This window comes from Saccopteryx leptura, chromosome 2 (genome assembly GCF_036850995.1).
Source record: "Saccopteryx leptura isolate mSacLep1 chromosome 2, mSacLep1_pri_phased_curated, whole genome shotgun sequence".
Taxonomy (NCBI): domain Eukaryota; kingdom Metazoa; phylum Chordata; class Mammalia; order Chiroptera; family Emballonuridae; genus Saccopteryx; species Saccopteryx leptura.
Genome location: NC_089504.1, coordinates 327,749,803 through 327,770,886, shown reverse-complemented (window position 1 = coordinate 327,770,886; position 21,084 = coordinate 327,749,803). Strand labels below are relative to the sequence as shown.

Here is a 21,084-nt window from a genome sequence, read left to right as displayed (position 1 = left end):
AGCGCCGCACTCAGCTGGAGGAACAGGTGGTTCGCACGCTAACACCTCCTCGCGTTTCCCAGAGTTGCTTTATGGGGATTGGCGCTGTAACCAGAGCGCCATCTCCCCACTGCCTGCCAAAGCCGCTTCCTGCAGTGACCCTGTGAACCGGCGGATGCCCATTTCAGCCCCAGGAGCAATAACGAGCTGGGTCCTCCTGGTTTCCTAGAACGGCTCCAGGGATGCACTTCCGCCCTGTGACCGGCCGCTCTGCGCGCTAGTGTTGCTCCTCAAGCATTGACCTGGGCTTGAGAATTGAAGTCAGCTTCGCTTCCTCGCAGGGCGGACATTGTGGGACCCCAATCTGCATCTCTTATCCCGCCACTACCTTCCCTGAGCTCCATGAGTCTGTTAAACACAGACCCCTAAATCCCTGGAAGAATCTGGAGACAAAAGTCTGAGGTCAGGAGGGCTTTCTGTAGGGAGGGAGTGATGTTTGGGCTGAAATCTGGAGGCAGAATGAGAAATACTCAAATTAAGAGAGAAGGGACAGGAGTCATCCTGGCCTGTGGTGGAACAGTGGATAGAGCCTCGACCTGGAAGCCCACCCCTGGGCTTCTCTGGTCAAGGTACATATAGAGGCAAAACTACTAGTTGATGCTTTCTGCCCCTGCCACCACCACCTTTCTCTCTCGCTCTTCCCCCTCTCTCTGAAAAATCAATAAATAAAAATCTTGGCCTGATCTATGGTGGCACAGTGGATAAAGCGTTGACCTGGAGCGCTGAGGTTGCTGGTTCAAAACCCTGGTCTTGCTGGGTCAAGGTACATACCAGAAGCAACTATGAGTTGGTGCTTCCTCCTCCCCCTGTACCCCCTCTAAAATCAGTAAATAAAAATTTTTTTTTTATTTTGCCTGACCAGGCGGTGGCACAGTAGATGGAGTGTCAGACTGGGATGCAGAGGACCAAGGTTCGAAACCCTGAGGTCGCCGGCTTGAGTGCAGGCTCATCGGGTTTGAGCACAGCTCACCAGCTTGAACCTAGGGTTGCTAGCTTGAGCAAGGGGTCACTATGTCTGCTGTAGTCCCTCCATCAAAGCACATATGAGAAAGCAATCAATGGACAACTAAGTTGCCACAACGAAGAATTGATGCTTCTCATCTCTCTCCCTTCCTGTCTGCCCCTCTCTCTGTCTCTATCAGAAAAAAAATTTTTTTATTTTATTATTCACTGAGAGGAGGGGAGGCAGACTCCCATGTGTGCCCCTACTCCACCAGGCAAGCCCACTTGGGGGTAATGCTCTGCCCATCTGGGTCATTGCACTGTTGCTCAGCAACCGAGCTGTTCTTAGTGCCTCAGGCAAAGAAGGCCATGGAGCCATCCTTGGTGCCCAGGAGCCAACTTGTTCCAGGTGAGCCATGGTTGCAGGAGGGGAAGGGAGAAAGAGAAGTGAGAGAGAGAGGTGTGGGAGAAGCAGATGGGCGCTTCTCCTGTGTGCCCTGACCAAAATGGAACCAGGGACATTCACACCCCAGGCCAGTGCTCTACCACTGAGCAAACCGGCCAGGGCCAATAAATAAAATCTTAAAAACAATCTTGGATGAACTATTTAGTCCCCCAATAAGATCCCTTCACTGTGACCCAACATTCCTCCTCATGCTAATGTGATCCATTTGCCATGTCCCACACTCTAGTTCTCTTCATTCTGTGTTTTCTTTTAAGCTGCAAGCCTGTCAACAATGCTGATTTTGTTCCACTGCCACTGAAATCCATAACTGTAATAATATCTAAGGTCCCTCTCAGGCAAAAAGGTATCTTTGTCTCTGAGACTTAATTCTGCTGCCAACACCCATGAATTCGCCCTCTAAACCAGCGGTTCTCAACCTGTGGGTCTGCCCCAGGCGCTAGAGTGGCTCTGGTCGCAACATGGCGACGCCCAGGATGGGCAGAGCGTCGCCCCATGGTGGGCGTGCCGGGTGGATCCCGGTGGGGCGCATGCGGGAGTCTGTCTGACTGTCTCTCCCTGTTTCCAGCTTCAGAAAAAAGAAAAAAAAAAAAAAAAGATAAAAAAAAAATAAAAGTTGCATTCCAGAGATTGTCATAGTCAGCAGATGTGCTGTCCCCGGCTTTGCTTGCAGTCCCCTGGGGCAGAAAGGTGGATTTCTTGTAGTCCCCTGGGGCACAAAGGTGGATTGCCTGCAGATCTCTTGAAGTCATATAGGTCCATTCAGGTATTCCAGTTCTTGGAACAAAGCTTTTCCTTGCATTAACCATTAAGCCTATTGATTATAACTAAAGTTATTACTCAAGCTTAAATTTTAACTATTGAGTTCTCCCTATCATTTGGCTCAAATAAACTCTCATCAACATCCCCAACAGGTGTCTTGCATTTACATTTCTCACACTGCTTGCTTGTCTGTCTTCACATCTGGACTCAACATTCCAACACCAAATGCTGCTTTTGGGGTGCCATGTAAGTGAATACTTAAGTCTCCATGGTTACTGTTGTAAACTCCCTCTCAACTGTAGGGGAGTGCTGTGTGTGATGTTTATCAGGAATACAAAACCAGCTCAAGGATGCAGTTAAGTTTTCCAAGCTTATCTTTTCCCTCTCCTTCCCTTTCCCCTTGCACAGCTGTACTAAAAGCAGGAATATGCCCCCTGCCTTGAAATTCTCTGATGTTCAGTCCTCCTGGGAACATCTTATTATTTGTTTGTGAGAACAGAAATAAAATTAATGCCCTTAAAAGGAGACAAGTAACAGCGTGAGAAGGACAGTGCTTGCCCAGGCAGCCTCCTCCTTTCTCCACTCTGGCCTGCACCGAGTGAAGTATCCCGTGCCTGAGAAGACACCCAAAAGGGGTGTCTGTAGTTTGTCCTGTCCTTGAAAGAAAGCAGGGTTTGTAAAGGCTCCCTATCCCTGCAGGTCTCCCTCTGTTGCCAGTTGTAGGAATTGTGAAAAGTGCAACCCCATCTCAGGGCCTTAACTGTAGGAAAAGCTTCTGAAACAGAAATCATTTGTGCAGCAAAACCAGGCAGAGGGCCAGCTGTGCTGGATGTAGTTTATAGCAGAGAATCAGAATCAGAGCAACATGTTTCTCTTCCATCCAGTAGGTGGCAGCCCCTTTCACTCCACTGTTCACTCTACCTCTTCTCCCTTCGGCTTCTCCACCCATGATCTGAAAATCCACCTCCCCCTGTAAAACTTTAAAACTTGTAAGCCAAATACCTTTGGCGCAGATTGAAGTGCTTAAAAATCACAAAGCCCTGAGCTTTTTGTTTCTCACAATGATAACAAAGAAAGTAAGGAAATATTAGAGCAGCTATAAAATGTAAGTTAAATCTTTTTTTTTTTTTTAAGCAAGATAGAAACAGAGAAAGACAGACAGCCAGTCAGGAAGGGAGAGAGATGAGAAGCATCAGTTTTTTGTTGTGGCACCTTAGTTCATTGATTGCCTTCTCATATGTGTCTTGATCAGGAGGCTATAGCAGAGCAAGTGACTCCTTGCTTAAGCCAGAGACCTTGGGCTTAAGCGAGTGACCATGGGGTCATGTCTATGATGCCATGCTCATGCCAGCAACCCTGTACTCAAGCTGGTGAACCTGCACTCAAGCTGGCGACCTCAGGGTTTCGAACCTGGGTCCTCTGCATCCCAGGCTGATACTCTACCACCGTACCACTGCCTACTCAGGCTGTAAGTTAAATCTTTACTTATTCTATTATCTTGTCCTGCTAAAACTGGGTTTCAGATTCTTGTCTTATTTTATTTTATTTTTATTTTCCTCTTTTAAAAGTGTCCAATAGTTTTTCATTAATATTAGAAAAGTTGTTTTTATAAATCTAAATTGTTCATTTGTAACCTCGAGCCTATAAATGTTATAGGAATCTATATTTGTTTGAGTGTTTGGTATAGAAAACTGTTGTTCACTTAAATTGTAAACTTGTTAATCATCATAAGACCTTTGAATTGACTCAGGAACAAGTCTTAATAACCCTAGAGGACAACACTGGTCTATCTCTCACTCTGCTGAGATAAAAAACAAACAAACAAACAAAAAAAAAAAAAAACCCTCACCTTTCTGGGTTCTCAGGAACCTGTCTAAAGGCATTCCATCTTTCAAAAAAAAAGTCAGCAAATCTTTAGGATAAACTGGAAAACACAATACAGAATCTTTATTTTCCATTCCTAAACTGCAGACCCAAACCAAGTAATCCACACAAATATCTAGGACAATATGAAGTTCTCTGGGAGGATTTCATAACTCACCAGTGGTTTGGTCACAGCAGATCTGGGGGCTAAGGAAGAAGGGCATGAATTCAGGGAGGAAAAGGGTCTCATCACATGATGGCTTTTTTTTTTTTTTTGTATTTTTCCAAAGCTGGAATCGGGGAGGTAGTCAGACAGACTCCCACATGCGCCCGACTGGGATCCACCCGGCACACCCACCAGGGGGCAATGCTCTGCCCATCTGGGGCGTCGCTCTGTTGCAGCCAGAGCCATTATAGCGCCTGAGGCAGAGGCCACAGAGCCATCCCCAGTGCCCGGGCCATCTTTGCTCCAATGGAGCCTTGGCTGCGGGAGGGGAAGAGAGAGACAGAGAGGAAGGAGAGGGGGAGGGGTGGAGAAGCAGATGGGCGCTTCTCCTGTGTGCCCTGGCCGGGAATCGAACCCGGGACTCCTGCACGCCAGGCCAACGCTCTACCACTGAGCCAACCGGCCAGGGCCATGATGGCATTTTCATGCTGAGAACAGCATATCCAGCTCTGACACATTTTGGAGGAGGAGTGGACGCCTCCCAATGTGTATAGTGTGCTAGGCACAGGACTAAGTGTTCACTGACTCCTCAACACACTTCATGAGGCAGGTATTATTATACCCATTTTCTGTTGGGGCATCTGATGAACAGAAAGTTTAACTAGCCCAAAGCCACACAGCTAATGAGTGGCTCAGAGTCCATGCCATTAAGCCAAGTCCACCTTACTGATGATAGAAGGGAGTACTTCCCTTCAACAAATATTCGAGCAGCTACCATAAATTAGGTAATAAGGGAAGTTCACAAGTAAATATTGGTCTCTGCTGTCAAGGAGGGGGAAATATTATTTTATTATTATTATTTTTAGAGAGAGCAAGAGATGGACAGGAGGGGACAGACAGAAAAGGAGAGAGATGAGAAGCATCAACTTGTTGTTCAAGCACTTTAGCTGTTCATTGATTGCTTTCTCAGACGTGCCTTGACTGGGGGGCTCAAGCTGAGCCAGTGACGCCTTCCTCAAGCCAGCGACCATGGGGTCATGTCTATAATCCCTCACTCAAGCCAGTGACCCCCTGCTCAATCTAGAGATCTCAAAGTTTCAAACCCAGGTCCTCAGAGTCCCAGGTTGACGCTCTGTTCACTGCACCACTGCCTGGTCAGGCAAGAAGGGGAAATCTAATGGGATAATTTAGTAGAAACAAGAGAAGAACCTAGGTAAACAGTAAAATAACAAGATTAAGTTTCCTAAGAGAGGTATATAAATTTGTTTGTAGGTGCGCAGAGGAGAAAAGAGAAACCCTCATCACACACCTGATTAGGAAAATGAAGGAGGCTCCACTCAAGAGGTAAGATTAGAGCTGGGTCTGTAAAAAGAGCAGTATTTTGACCAGGAGATAATTGGAGAAGGACAGAAGTTATTCTTGGCTGTGGAATAGATATGACAAGTTGGGGACTCTCATTTGGCTAATGGGGTCTCGTTATGGACTAGAGTGAATCTAAGGTAAGGCATCAGCTGGAACAAAGCATGAACCAGGACCCAGGTCATCTCCTGATGCCTGGTGTTGGGCTCTCTCCACTACCTGCTACTTCCTTGTCAATCAGAACATTCACCTGATTATGATCCTGATATAACCTCCCTGAGACTCAAGGCCCTTAGCTCTGAAGCTAAGTCTGACATGGTTTCAGACTCCTCCCCAGTCTAGTCACCTTCAGCTGAAGGCGGTCTTCTAGCTCTGACCTGTTGCCAACAAGCCAAAAGTTGACCTTAAACACGTAGCAGCCTCAGTTTCCTCATCTGGTATTTATAATACCTACCTTGATGTAATCATTGTATAAGAAGCCTCATGGCAGCTTTTCTATCCTACTACATTGCAATCTTCATTAGACGTGAATCTAGGTCTGATTCAAAGGGTGAATAAAGCTCAGTTCTTAACTTCAAAAGTCCAGAGGCAAAAGGAGAAGACAAGAACAAAATTCACAATTATTATTTTTATGTATATATGTATGTATGTATGTATTTATTTATTTATTTATTTATTTTAGAGTGAGAGATAGATGCTGGGACAGATGGCGGTTGACAGGCAGGAAGGAAGAGAGATGAGAAGCATCAACTCATAGTTGTACCTTGGTTGTTCATTGATTGCTCCTCATATGTGCCTTGACTGGGGAGCTCCAGCTGAGCCAGTGAACCCTTGCTCAAGCCAGCGACCTTGGGCTCAAGCTGGTGAGCCTTGCTCAAACCAGATGAGCCCGTGTTCAAGCTGACAACCTCGGGATTTTGAACCTGGGTCCTCAGCGTCCTAGGCTGATGCTCCATCCACTGTGCCACTGCCTGGTCAGGCCAGAATTATATTATTATATATGATAAATGTAGTGATAGAGATGTGTCCAGGGTAAGCTTGAAAAGAAAAGGGCCCCTGGCCCCAGCCAGTGGCTCAGTGGATAGAGTGTTGGCCTGGCATATAGATGTCCCAGGTTAGATTCCTGGTCAGGGTACACAGAAGAAGCAACCAACTGCTTCTCCCCCTTGCCCTTTTGCCCTTTTCTCCTTCTTCCCCTCCCATAGCAAGTGGCTCAATTCGTTCGAGTGTAGCCCTGGGTGCTAAGGATAGCTCCATTGGAGCGCATCAGCCTCAGGCACTAAAAATACCTCAGTACTTGAGCATTGCCCCCAGATGGGGTTCCCAGGTGGATCCTGGTTGTGGCACATGCTGGAGTTTGACTCACTATCTCTCCTCCTGTCACCTAAAAAAAATAGAAGAAAAAAAAGAGCTTCTAATCCAGATGGAGGGAATCAAGGTCTCCTGAGACTGCAGCAGCTAAGCTAAGACTCATGGGTGAGTAGGAGGCAGCCAGTTGAATGGGGCTGAGAGGTATAGAGTAGTGGTCCCCAACCTTTTTTGGGCCATGAACTGGTTTAATGTCAGAAAATGTTTTTATGGACCGGCCTTTAGGGTGGGACAGATAAATGTATCATGTGACCGAGACAAGTGTCAAGAGTGAGTCTTAGACAGATGTAACAGAGGGAATCTGGTCATTTTTTTAAAATAAAACATCGTTCAGACTTAAATATAAATAAAACGGAAATAATGTAAGTTATTTATTCTTTCTCTGCGGACCGGTACCAAATGGCCCATGGACCGGTACTGGTCCGTGGCCCGGGGGTTGGGGACCACTGGTATAGAGGACCTTCCAGGAGGAAGAAAGTCACAGGAAACAGTATATTGTCCACAAAGAACCATAAACAATTTAGTGGAGGCAGAGAGCACCAGAACGAAGGTGGGAGAGGTGAGGGCACTGGCTTGAGTGCAGGCTCATCCGGCTTGAGCACAGAGTCACCGGCTTGAGCAAGGGATTTTTTTTTTTTTTTTTTTTTTGTATTTTTTCTGAAGCTGGAAACGAGGAGAGACAGTCAGACAGACTCCCGGATGTGCCCGACCGGGATCCACCTGGCACACCCACCAGGGGGCGATGCTCTGCCCACCAGGGGGTGATGCTCTGCCCCTCCGGGGTGTCGCTTTGTCACGACCAGAGCCACTCTAGCACCTGGGGCAGAGGCCAAGGAGCCATCCCCAGCGCCTGGACCATCTTTGCTCCAATGGAGCCTCGCTGCGGGAGGGGAAGAGAGAGACAGAGAGGAAGGAGAGGGGGAGGGGTGGAGAAGCAGATGGGCGCTTCTCCTGTGTGCCCTGGCCAGGAATCGAACCCGGGACTTCTGCATGCCAGGCCGACGCTCTACCACTGAGCCAACCGGCCAGGGCCGAGAAAGGGATATTTTTTAAATAAATAAATAAGATGATGGATTCAAAGTTTCTAGCCCTTCTCACAGGTCAGTGGTGCTGCTCAAGGCCTCTCCAAATATTGTGGGTTTCAAATATGAATGTATCAAACCTCATTTATTACAGTATTTTCCCCATGTATAAGATGTTCTCATGTATAAGATGCACCTTAGTTTTGGGGCCCGAAATTTGAAAAAAAATATATTACATAAAGTTATTGAACTCAAGTTTTATACATCATAAAATTCATACTACTCCTCATCACTGTCAAAACTCTCATCCATTAGCTTGTCCTCATCTGTGTCTGATGACAAATCATTGTTTTCAATAATGAGCACAAAAACAAGTGCGGGAAAAGCAGGAAATGCAAGTAAAAAAAAACTACAACCATTGTATTAGATGCACCCAGTTTTTAGACCCCAAATTTTTTGGAAAAGTGTGTATATTATACGTGGGGAAATACGGTATTTCTGAAATCAGTAAGAATGATTTATCTCATACATAATAGTTTATGAATCAAGGGCCTTCAAGGTATGTACCCCAGGGCCTGCCCAGTCTTCACAAGGCTATGAGGATTTTTTTTTAAATTTTTTTTAAATTTTTTAAAATTTATTCATTTTTAGAGAGGAGAGAGAGAGGGTGAGAGACAGAGAGAGAGAGAGAGGAGAGAGACAGAGAGAGAGAAGGAGGAGGAGCTGGAAGCATCAACTCCTATATGTGCCTTGACCAGGCAAGCCCAGGGTTTCGAACCGGCAACCTCAGCATTTCCAGGTTGATGCTTTACCCACTGCGCCACCACAGGTCAGGCATCATAAGGCTATGAGGATTTTGTGTCCACCCTCCTACCCACCCCCAACATTAATTTAATGCTGTGTGAGGTCTTAAAAAAAAAAGGAACCCTAGCAATTGTCTAGGATTTCAGTTACTCTGTGGCTAATAGGTAAAGACATTAGGGAAAGTGAATCAGGGAATGGAGATTTGGAAAATCTTTACCACTGGCCCCTCCCACCCATCTGGACTGGATATTATGAGGGAGCGTGAAGAACCATCATCTTTCTTTTTTTTCTTTTTTCTTTCTTTTTTTTTCTTTTTATTTATTTATTTTTTTTCATTTATTTTTTATTTATTCATTTTAGAGAGGAGAGGGAGAGACAGAGAGAGAAAGAGAGAGAGGAGAGATAGAGAGAGAGAAGGGGGGGAGGAGCTGGAAGCATCAACTGCCATATGTGCCTTGACCAGGCAAACCCAGGGTTTTGAACCGGCGACCTCAGCATTTCCAGGTCGATGTTTTATCCACTGTGTCACCACAGGTCAGGCTATTTTTATTTTTTTTTACAGAGACAGAGAGAGAGTCAGAGAGAGGGATAGACAGGGACAGACAGACAGGAACGGAGAGATGAGAAGCATCAATCATTAGTTTTTCGTTGCAACACCTTAGTTGTTCATTGATTGCTCTCTCATATGTGCCTTGACCAGGGGCCTTCAGCAGACCAAGTAACCCCTTGCTTGAGCCAGCAACCCTGGGTCCAAGCTGGTGAGCTTTTGCTCAAACCAGATGAGCCCACGCTCAAGCTGGCAACCTTGGGGTCTCGAACTTGGGTCCTTCCATATCCCAGTCCAACACTCTATCCACTGCGCCACCACCTGGTCAGGCCCGTCATCTTTCTTGGCTGGCTTGGTTTATGGCTGCGGACGTTTGGGCTAATTTCTTAAGCTTTATGTGCCTTAGTTTCCTCTGCTTACATGGAATAATAATAATAGTAATCACTTCATTGGGCTGTTATGAGGATTGAAGTTTTTAATATTTTAAAACTACTTAGAACACTGCCTGGCACATAATCAGCACTATAAAAATGTTGGATAAATTGTGTCTTTTTCACTCTAAACCTCTCATGGTATTAAACACACCATTGCTTGGTATTATTATGAGGACGTAAATTTGGCCACATTTCAGTCTGGTTTAGCCTTTCCCCTCAGTAGTGAGGCCAAGCCGGGTTACATATCACCTAAGGAGTTTGTTTCTGTTTAAGTACAAATTCTAGGGTTTCATTGGTTCTTTCATTTGACAACTATTTGAGCACCTACTATAAAGTGTAGTATTACTGAGAATAGAATAGGTAATGAAATAGGTAACTACTCTCAGCGAACTTATATCCTAGTTCGGGAGATAGACCAGAGGTCAGCACACTTTTTCTATAGATGGCCAGATAGCAGATATTTTAGGCTTTTTTTTTTTTTTTTTTTTTTTTTTTTTTTTTTTTCTGAAGCTGGAAACGGGGAGAGACAGTCAGACAGACTCCCGCATGCGCCCAACCGGGATCCACCCGGCACGCCCACCAGGGGCGACGCTCTGCCCACCAGGGGCGACGCTCTGCCCCTCTGGGGTGTCGCTCTGCCACGACCAGAGCCACTCTAACACCTGGGGCAGAGGCCAAGGAGCCATTCCCAGCGCCCGGGCCATCTTTGCTCCAATGGAGCCTTGGCTGCGGGAGGGGAAGAGAGAGACAGAGAGGAAGGAGAGGGGGTGGAGAAGCAAATGGGCGCTTCTCCTATGTGCCCTGGCCGGGAATCGAACCCGGGTCCCCCGCATGCCACGCCAGGCCGATGCTCTACCGCTGAGCCAACCGGCCAGGGCCAGATATTTTAGGCTTTAAGGGCCATAAAGTCTCTGTTGCAACCATTCCATTGTGCCCTTGAGCAAGAAAGCAGGCATAGACATTATGTAAGTGAATAAGAGTGGCTATGTGCCAATAGAACTTATTTACAGACACTAAAATTTGAATCTCATGTAATTTTCATATTTAATGAAATATGATTTTTTTAATTTTTTTTCAACCATTTAAAAATGTAAAAACTATTCTTAGCTCAAAGGCCATATTAAAATAGGTGACAAGCCAGTGCAGCCCCTGAGATGGACAATAAACAAGCAAACAAGTACAAAATATCATTTCAGCTCAAATAGAGAAGTGGACTATGAAGAAACAAAACAGGGTGGTATGCTAAAAGTGTGTGTGTCTGTGGGTAACACTGATGAAGTTAAGGAAGAGGAGGAAAGGAGGTTCTCTGAGAAGACGACATTGAATTGAGAACTAAATGACATGAAATTCTCATGCAAAAATTGGGAAGGAAAGTGCTTAGAAACTTGAAGATAAAATATAAGAACCAGTCCTGTGGAACTGGTGGGCCATGATAAGGAAACTGGCTCTCATTCCAGGTGTCCTGAGAACCACAGGATTTGAAAGAAGAGAAGAGATGGTGAGATTGGGTTGGGAAGTTTTGTTTCTAAGAAGCTTCTCATGTGATTCTGATGCACAACCAAATTGAGAACTCTATTTTATAGCAGGCTCAACAGGACATTTTTAAAAAGACTTTAGTTATTCATTTTAGAGAGGGGGGAGAGAGAGAGAGAGAGAGAGAGAGAGAGAAAGTGAAGAGCAGGAAGCATCAACTCCAATATCTTCCTTGACCAGGCAAGCCCAGGGTTTTGAACCAGCAACCTCAGCATTCCAGGTCGACACTTTATCCACTGCACCACCACAGGTCAGGCCTCAACAGGACATTTTCAAAGGCCTCCTTCCCTCTACTACATAGTCTGCAGTAAGGGCTTCTTCCTGGGTCCTGGTCTCACAATTTCACATCTGCCCATTTCATTAAGAAAGAATGGGGCCACCCTGGCTGGTTAGCTCAGTGGTGGAGCGTCGGCCTGGCGTGCAAGGGGTCCCAGGTTCGATTCCCAGCCAGGGCACACAGGAAAAGCTCCCATCTGCTTCTCCACCCCTCCCCCTCTCCTTCCTCTCTGTCTCTCTCTTCCCCTCCCGCAGCCAAGGTTCCATTGGAGCAAAAGATGGCCCGGGCGCTGGGGATGGCTCCTTGGCCTCTGCCCCAGGCACTGGAGTGGCTCTGGTCGCGACAGAGCGACGCCCCCTGGTTGGGCGTGCCGGGTGGATCCTGGTCGGGCACATGCGGAGTCTGTCTGACTGCCTCCCCGTTTCCAGCTTCAGAAAAATACATACACACACACACACACACACACACACACACACACACACACAAAGAAAGAAAGAAAGAAAGAATGGGGCCTGACCAGGCGGTAGCGCAGTGGATAGAGCGTAGGACTGGGATGTGGAAGGACCCAGGTTCGAGACCCCGGGGTTGCCAGCTTGAGCGTGGGCTCATCTGGCTTGAGCAAAGCTCACCAGCTTGGACCCAAGGTCGCTGGCTTGAGCAAAGCTCACCAGCTTGGACCCAAGGTCGCTGGCTTGAGCAAAGGGTTACTCAGTCTGCTAAAGGCCCGTGGTCAAGGCACATATGAGAAAGCAATCAATGAACAACTAAGGTGTCGCAACAAAAAACTGATGATTGATGCTTCACATCTCTCTACATTCCTGTCTGTCTGTCCCTATTTATCCCTCTCTCTGACTCTCTCTCTGTCTCTGTAAAGAAAGAAAGAAAGAGAGAGAGAGAGATAGAAAGAAAGAAAGAAAGAAAAGAAAGAAAGGATCAAGAAATTTTGAATCACACAAAAAGCAAACTGAGTGGCTCCTCCGATCACAGAGTGATAGGCACCCACCCGGTTCTTTGGAACTTGTAAACTTTCACAAGAGCTAATTCAAGTGTGAATTCCCTAGAATTTAAAAAGATAAGAATCTAGCCTGACCAGGTGGTGGTGCAGTAGATAGAGCGTCGGCCTGGGATACTGAGGACCCTGGTTTGAAACCCCAAGGTCACTGCTTGAGCGTGGGGTCACTGGCTTGATTGTGGGATCATAGTCATGACCCCATAGTCGCTGGCTTGAGCCCAAAGGTCGCTGGCTTAAACCCCAGGGTTGCTGGTTTGAGCAAGGGGTCACTTGCTCTGCTGGAGCCCCCAGCCAAGGCACATATGAGAAAGCAATCAATAAATTAAGGTAATGCCTAACCAGGCGGTGGAGCAGTGGATAGAGCGTCGGACTGGGATGCGAAGGACCCAGGTTCGAGACCTCGAGGTCACCAGCTTGAGCGCAGGCTCATCTGGTTTGACCAAAGCTCACCAACTTGGACCCAAGGTCACTAGCTTGAGCAAGGGTTTACTCAGTCTTCTGAAGGCCCACGGTAAGGCACATATGAGAAAGCAATCAATGAACAACTAAGGTGTCGCAATAAAAAACTGATGATTGATGCTTCTCATCTCTCCTTTCCTGTCTGTCTATCCTTCTCTCTGACTCTCTCTCTGTCTCTGTAAAAATAAATAAATAAAATAAAATAAAATAAAATAAAATGAGGTGGAAAAAAAAAAGCCTGACCTATGGTGGCACAGTGGTTAAAGCGTCGACCTGGAATGCTGAGGTCTCCAGTTCTAAACCCCAGCTTATCCAGTCAAGGCACATATGAGAAGCAACTATTATAAGTTGATGCTTCCTGTTCCTCCCCCGCCCTACCCCTTCTATCTTTTTCTAAAGTCAATAAAATAAAAAAAAATCCATCTGACTTTTTACCATATTAATGAAACGTTTACCTATCTTCCAGTATAAATCCTGCCATCCACTAAGTTATGATATAGCCAAAGGCTATTCATTATGTCTACAGACTATCTCCTCAGTAAGAATTATCCAGGCTCTGTCTGACCAGGCCGTGGCACAGTGGATAGATAATCAGATTGTGACGCAGAGGACCCAAGTTCGAAACCCTGAGGTCGCTGGCTTGAGCACAGGCTCATCCGGCTTGAGCACAAGCTCATCCAGCTTGAGTATGGGCTTACTAGTTAAGCGTGGGGTTGCTGGCTTGAGCATGGGATCATAGACGTGATCCATGGTCGCTAGCTTGAGCCCAAAGGTCGCTGGCTCAAAGCCCAAGGTCTCTGGCTTGAGCAAGGGTTCACTCGCTCTGCTATAGCCCCTAGTCAAGGCATATATGAGAAAGCAACCAGTGAACAATTAAGGTGCCACAGCGAAGAATTGATGCTTCTCGCCTGACCAGGCAGTGGCGCAGTGGATAGAGTGTCGGACTGGGATGCAGAGGACCCGGGTTCGAGGCCCCGAGGTCGCCAGCTTGAGCGCGGGCTCATCTGGTTTGAGCAAAAAGCCCACCAGCTTGAACCCAAGATCGCTGGCTCCAGCAAGGGGTTACTTGGTCTACTGAAGGCCCGTGGTCAAGGCACATCTGAGAAAGCAATCAATGAACAACTAAGGTGTTGCAATGCGCAATGAAAAACTAATGATTGATGCTTCTAATGATTGATGCTTCTCATCTCTCTCCGTTCCTGTCTGTCTATCCCTCTCTCTGACTCACTCTGTCTCTATAAAAAAAAAAAAGAAAAAAAAAAAAGAATTGATGCTTCTCATCTCTCTCCCTGTCTCTCTCTCTCTGACTCTCTCTCTGTCAAAAAAAAAAAAGAGAGAGAGAGAGAATTATCTAAGCTTTAATTATTATCTGAGAATGCCAGTTCTGACGTTTTTCCTCCAAAATAAATTCTCCGAAACTCAATTATGTTAGAGTTTAATTTAAAGCCTGAGCCACATTTGATACGAGAAAAATGGTACCAGTCTGACCTGTGGTGGCACAGTGGATGAAGTGTCAACTTGGAATGCCAAGGTCGCTGATTCAAAACCCTGGGCTTGCCTGGTCAAGGCACATATGGAAGTTGATGTTTCCTGCTCCTCTCCCCTCCTTTCTCTGTCTCTTTCTCTGTCTCTCCTCTCTAAAAAAATGAATAAATAAAAAATAATTTAAAAAAAAAGAAAAAAGAAAAACGTACCAGCCTAGAAATCTGAGATCCAGTGTCCAATTCCAGTCCTACCCTATTGGATTCTAAGCAAGTCAATTAGCTTTTCTGGGCCTCATTTTCCTCATGAATATTAAAATTCCGATAGTTTATAATTTTGTATATAATTAACATTATATATTATTATTTTGTTTTTAAAAGTCAAAAACTTACAAGAAAAAAAATTAATAAAATCAGAAATTTGGGCTAATTTTCCTTGTACACTGTATATATTCTCTAATATGCAATTGGATTCAAATGCAGGCTGCAGTGCGTTCATCATAGCCACAGCTCCTTTCTGTGAGTTTTCTTTTCTGAAATCCTTAGTAAAGTGACTCTGGCTTTTGCTATGGGATTTGCCCTTAAGACACTAACATGTGTTCATTTGCAGATTTCTAAAAACCCTGTTTCCTGATCATCCTTCTCTTCCTTTGTAGTTCCCATACAAGTGAACAATACTAAGCACATAGTATAAGTAGGTGTCTGATAAATACTTTTTAAAATAAATATTTTTTGAACAAAAATTCTAGGATAGATTTTCGGGAGGTATTAATGGATACTTTGGGGTGAGGAAATACAGATTATTTTAATTTTCTTCCCTCTCCTTTTCTGTATTTGCTAAATTTGGGGAAAAGCAAAGCCCCAAACCTTCTCTCCTACAGGAGTATCACTCCTCCTAAGGTTGGTCCACTTCTCTTGCACTGTCTCTATGGCAGAAGGCACTCAATAAATGTCCTTTCTCTTCCCTTTCTTTGGATTTCAGGAGCACCCACGATGGGGGAAAAAATACTAACTCTGAAGGGAGTCAGGTCGTCCATTCGGACAACGAAGATGAAAACCGATCCCGGAGGAAGAAGAAAGGACCGCAGAAACCTCACCCTTTACCACCCTGCTCTGGCCCCTAGCCAGCTATCCTCCAGCCAGAAAGGGAAGCCGTGGCTGGCGTTGCGTCATGCCCTACCCAGCCTCTGCGCCAGCGCATCCTGCCCCGCCCCTGGGAGACTCAAAGCTGTGAAGGCGCAAGTGAAAGCTGCCAGTGTGGGAACCTGCGCCTTTTCTCCTCCTGGCGGACAACGGTGGAAGGACAGAGCTTAGGGAAGAAGTGGCAGGTAGGGAGTGCCAGGCGTTGAGGTGGGTGGGCCTGGAGAGGAATTTTCACATTTTGGGGGACCTGCCCCATTGTGCAGCACCTCCCTTCTTTCCCAGGATTTTATTTCCAGTTAAAAATAAGGGAAAAGGCAAGGCACCAACCATGAGCTAATAATGTGCCGGGTCCTTTACACGTATTATCTCATCAAATCGTCGCAGCACCTTCCTTGGGCCATGTCCTATATACAGAGAAGAAATCTGAATCCTAAGGTGGGTGACTTACCCAGAGTGACACAGCTAATTAGTTACCAGGCAGGAACCCAAGTCTGTGTGCTCCAAAGGTTGACTGCAGCCCTAACCTGTTGGGAATGGGGCCTGGGCTTGGAAAAAGGAGTTTATTCTCTCTAGCTGACCAGATCTACAAGAACATCCAGGACAGTTTCCACTGACATTTTTAAAGAAGCTCAGCTTACTAGGCACGAAAACTTTTCCTAGACTAGTGCATCTAGTCTATCAAGTAGGAACCCAGCTACAGCCTGGGAGCTAGAGCTCAGGCCAAGGCCTTCCCAAGTATCTGAAAACATAGTCCTCCAGGATTGGGGGTGGGGGAGCACAAGAAAGTGGGGAAGGCCTGATCTGTGGTGGCGCAATAAAGTGTTGACCTGGAACGTCCAGGTTCAGAACCCTGGGCTTGCCTGGTCAAGGCACATTTGGGAGTTGATGCTTCCTGCTCATCCCCCCCTTTTCTCTCTCTCTTTCCTCTCTAAAATGAATAAATAGATGTTCGTTCTTAAAAAAAGAAAGAAAGAAAGAAACTGGGGGAGTTGAGGGAATCCTCATTGCTGAGGCTGTCAGAGAAATTGCAGATTAATGTCAGCTTCTGTAACAATAGAATTGTTCAGGGATGATAGAAGCAGTTTCTGCAACACCCGTCCAGTGACCAGAACTTTAGATGAGACATGTATCTAGATGATGTCAATCTCCTCTTGCCTTTCAAGAGAAACAGAAGATGGTAGGAGTGAGAACTTGTATGGGGCAGAGGCTGCTAGCCTTTGACCTGACGAGGTGAACACTAAGCCAGTAGTGGGATTCAGCCAGTTCACACCGGTTCAGCAGAACTGATACTTAATTTTTTGTTGAGTTCAGTGAACTGGTTGTTAAAATGGCACTTGTAATCAGAGTTCTCTCTAAGGTGGGCATCTGGGCAGCCGCCCAATATGGAAATCACAAATTTACATTCCTACTCTTTTTTAATGTTCATCTACACAACAGCATATTCTAAGTGCCTGTAGTAATGTTCATTCCGTTCATGGGTGAAAAAGTTTGATAGAACTATGCTTGTGGCCCTGGCCGGTTGGCTCAGTGGTAGTGTCGGCCTGGCGTGCGGGAGTCCCAGGTTCGATTCCCAGCCAGGGCACACAGGAGAAGCGCCCATCTGCTTCTCCACCCCTCCCCTTCTCCTTCCTCTCTGTCTCTCTCTTCCCCTCCTGCAGCCAAGGCTCCATTGGAGCAAAAGATGGCCCAGGCGCTGGGGATGGCTCCTTGGCCTCTGCCCCAGGCGCTAGAGTGGCTCTGGTTGCGACAGAGCGACGCCTCGGATGGGCAGAGCATCGCCCCCTGGTGGACGTGCTGGGTGGATCCCGGTCGGGCGCATGCGGGAGTCTGTCTGACTGCCTCCCCGTTTCCAGCTTCAGAAAAAAAAAAAAAAAAGAACTATGCTTGTAATATTTATTTATTCATTTCATAAAACTCATTATACCTTTGATGAAATACTACATTTTAATTCCCTCTCGTTTGTTACCTCAGTAAACAAATATATAATGTAAAGAGAAAAAGTGCCAACCAGGGGGTGACAAGCTGTCATTGGAAATATCTTAAATAACAGTTTTATTGTCTTCTGTCAGGTATTATTTAATATTTTTTATTAATATTTTAAAACTTTCGAATAGTGTTGTGTTTCTCTTTTATTGTTTTTTTATTTTTTTTAATTTTTTTTATTTTTTACAGAGACAGAGAGAGAGTCAGAGAGAGGGATAGACAGGGACAGAAAGACAGGAACAGAGAGAGATGAGAAGCATCAGTCATTAATTTTTCATTGCGCGTTGCAACACCTTAGTTGTTCATTGATTGCTTTCTCATATGGGCCTTGACCGTGGGCCTTCAGCAGACTGAGTAACCCCTTGCTGAAGCCAGCAACCTTGGGTTCAAGCTGGTGGGCTTTTGCTCAAACCAGATGAGCCCGTGCTCAAGCTGATGACCACAGGGTCTCGAACCTGGGTCCTCTGCATCCCAGTCCAATGCTCTACCCACTGCGCCACCGCCTGGTCAGGCCTCTTTTATTGTTTTTAAGTATTAAATGCATGAAATAATAAACCTTTTGGTATATATATTTTTTGGGGTTTTTTTTTTTTTTTTTTTTTTTTTACAGGGACAGAGAGTCAGAGAGAGGGATAGACAGGGACAAACAGACAGGAACGGAGAGAAATAAGAAGCATCAATCATCAGTTTTTTGTTGCAAGACCTTAGTTGTTCATTGATTGCTTTCTCATATTTGCCTTGACCACAGGCCTTCAGCAGACTGAGTAACCCCTTGCTCAAGCCAGCGACCTTGGGTCCAAGCTGGTGAGCTTTTGCTCAAACCAGATGAGCCCGTGCTCAAGCTGGCGACCTCGGGGTCTTGAACCTGGGTCCTCCGCATCCCAGTCTGACACTCTATCCACTGCGCCACCGCCTGGTCAGGCGGTATATACATATATATATTGTGTTTGTTTGTTTGTTTGGGGGCTTGTCCGGGATATTTTTTTATACTTAAAATGGTCACTAGGGCAGAGAACTGGTTGTTAAATAACTGGAATGTTGGGGACCGAAAAGCCAACAATGTTTTTGCAGTTTAGATTTTGGGGGGACAGAGATGTGGGGAGCTAGCTGTAAGCTGACAGTCTGCCCAACCCCCCACCTCACTTGTTCTGTGAAGTTGCAAAAGGCTGTTAAACTGTGGTGTTGGATTGTTTATACTCATCCTATCCCCCATGTTCCCCTGGAAAGACTGGAGGCAAATTTCTTCTACCCTTTGTTTTGTGTAAAGTTAAGATGTTATGTATGGTGGGGATATTCTGCACTTGGTAAAATTCTTGGATTGCCTGAGAAATATGATCAGAGATCTCATTGATTTGCTAATGGCCTCACTTTGCCCTATAAATAAAGCAAGAAATAGGCTCTCTTCTTGCCAGCAGCAATTGCAGAGCCCTCCCAACCACATCCTTTATTTCTTTAAGCCAGTTTTCTTAATTCTGTGCTGTTCCCACTCAGAACCTGGAATTACTAGCTGCATTGGTTCGTGGCACTTGAATCCCACCACTGCACTAAGCCCACACTAGTGGGTAGCCAGAGATGTTAATGAAGCAATATTACCAAAGGGAGAGGCTGGAAGCAAAGTTGGGTTAAGTGGGATATTTAAATACCAAATAACTTTGGTATTTTTCCAAAGTTAGAAGCAGGGAAGCAGTCAGATAGACTCCTGCATGCGCCCAACTGGGATCTACCCAGCATGCCCACCAAGGGGCAATGCTCCATTCCCGCCAGAGCCATTCTAGCGCCTGAGGCAGAGGCCATGGAGCCGTCCTCAGTGCCCCAGCCAACTTCACTCCAATGGAGGAGCCTTGGCTGCGGGAGGGGAAGAGAGAGATAGAGAGAAAGGAGAGGGGGAGGGGTGGAGAAGCAGATGGGTGCTTCTCCTGTGTGCCCTGGCCGGGAATCGAACCTGGGACTTCCACACATGGGCCCGACGCTCTACCACTGAGCCAACTGGCCAGGGCCAAAGCCAGCCTCTTGAGGAGCATTCTCTAAAACTCTACTGGTACAGGAAGCAGGACTCCAGTGATAGAGTTTCAAATACTCCACGTGAAGGACTTAGATGATAATACAAGCAGAGTTTGTGATCAGGCAGGACTAGTGGGTCTTTGGGACTGGTGAGTAGAATTACCCACAGTCTACCAGAACCAGAAGGTCATCAAGTAGGTGCTGACATTATATCTTTAAAAGGAAAAAGAACAATTTAAAATCAAACCAAATTAGAAACTAGGAATATAGGAAAGGTGTAAAAAAAAGACTTTTAAAAAGTCTTAGAAGCCTTGGTCAGATAGCTCAGTTGGTTAGAGTATCGTCTTGATATGCATAGGTTGCAGGTTCAATCCCCTGTCAGTGCGCAATAAGAATAAATCAATGTTTCTGCCTCTCTCTCTCTCTCTTCCTCTCTCTAAAAAAAATCAATTAAAAAAACCCACTTTTTAAAAAAGTCTTGGGAGCCTGACCTGCAGTAGCACAGTGGATAAAGTGTTGACCTGGTATACAAAGGTGGCCGGTTCAAAACCCCTGGTCAAGGCACATATAAGAAGTAACTACCGTATTTCCCACTGTATGAGATGCACCCTTTTTCAAAAAATTTGGGGTCTAAAACGGGGTATGTCTTATATAGTGGTTATGGGATTTCAAATGCCATAGATGTTACTGAGGACCAGGCAACATATGAAGACAGTGATTAATCATCAGACACAGATGAGGACAAGCTAATGGATGGGAGTTTTGGGGTGTTTTTTTTTCTAGACAACTGCAGAATAATTTATATTGCTTTTTGTTTTTTTTCTGAAGTTGGAAACGGGGAGGCAGTCAGACAGACTCCCGCATGCACCCGACCAGGATCCACCCAGCATGCCCACCAGGGGGCAATGCTCTGCCCATCTTGGGGCATCGCTCTGCCGCAATCAGAGCCATTCTAGCGCCTGAGGCAGAGACCACAGAGCCATCCTCAGCGCCCATGCAAACTTTGCTCCAATGGAGCCTTGGCTGCGGGAGGGGAAGAGAGAGACAGAGAGGAAGGAGAAGGGGAGGGGTGGAGAAGCAGATGGGTGCTTCTCCTGTGTGCCCTGGCCGGGAATCGAACCTGGGACTCCCGCACGCCAGGCCGACGCTCTACCACTGAGCCAACCGGCCAGGGCTATGGATGGGAGTTTTGACAGTGATGAAGAGTTATATGAATTTTATGATGAATAAAACTTGAATTCAACAACTTTATGTAATACTTTCTTTTTTAATTTTGGGCCCCAAAATTATGGTGCGTCTTATACATGGGAGCATCTTATACATGGGGAAATATGGTACTACTATGAGTTGATGCTTCCCATTCCCCCACCTCCCCTTTCTCTAAATTCAATGAAAAAAATATCTTTTAAAAATAAGTCTTGGGCCT

The 21,084-nt window shown here is 45.9% G+C and overlaps 1 long non-coding RNA gene across 1 annotated transcript; it reads left to right on the top strand.

The window, feature by feature from the left end:
- The first annotated feature begins 292 nt into the window (after positions 1-292).
- On the top strand, positions 293-17,202 carry LOC136391589 (uncharacterized). The gene is made up of 3 exons (XR_010748872.1): positions 293-434; positions 5,508-5,579; positions 15,514-17,202. It is a non-coding gene; the product is annotated as an uncharacterized lncRNA (long non-coding RNA).
- The last annotated feature ends 3,882 nt before the right edge of the window (positions 17,203-21,084 follow it).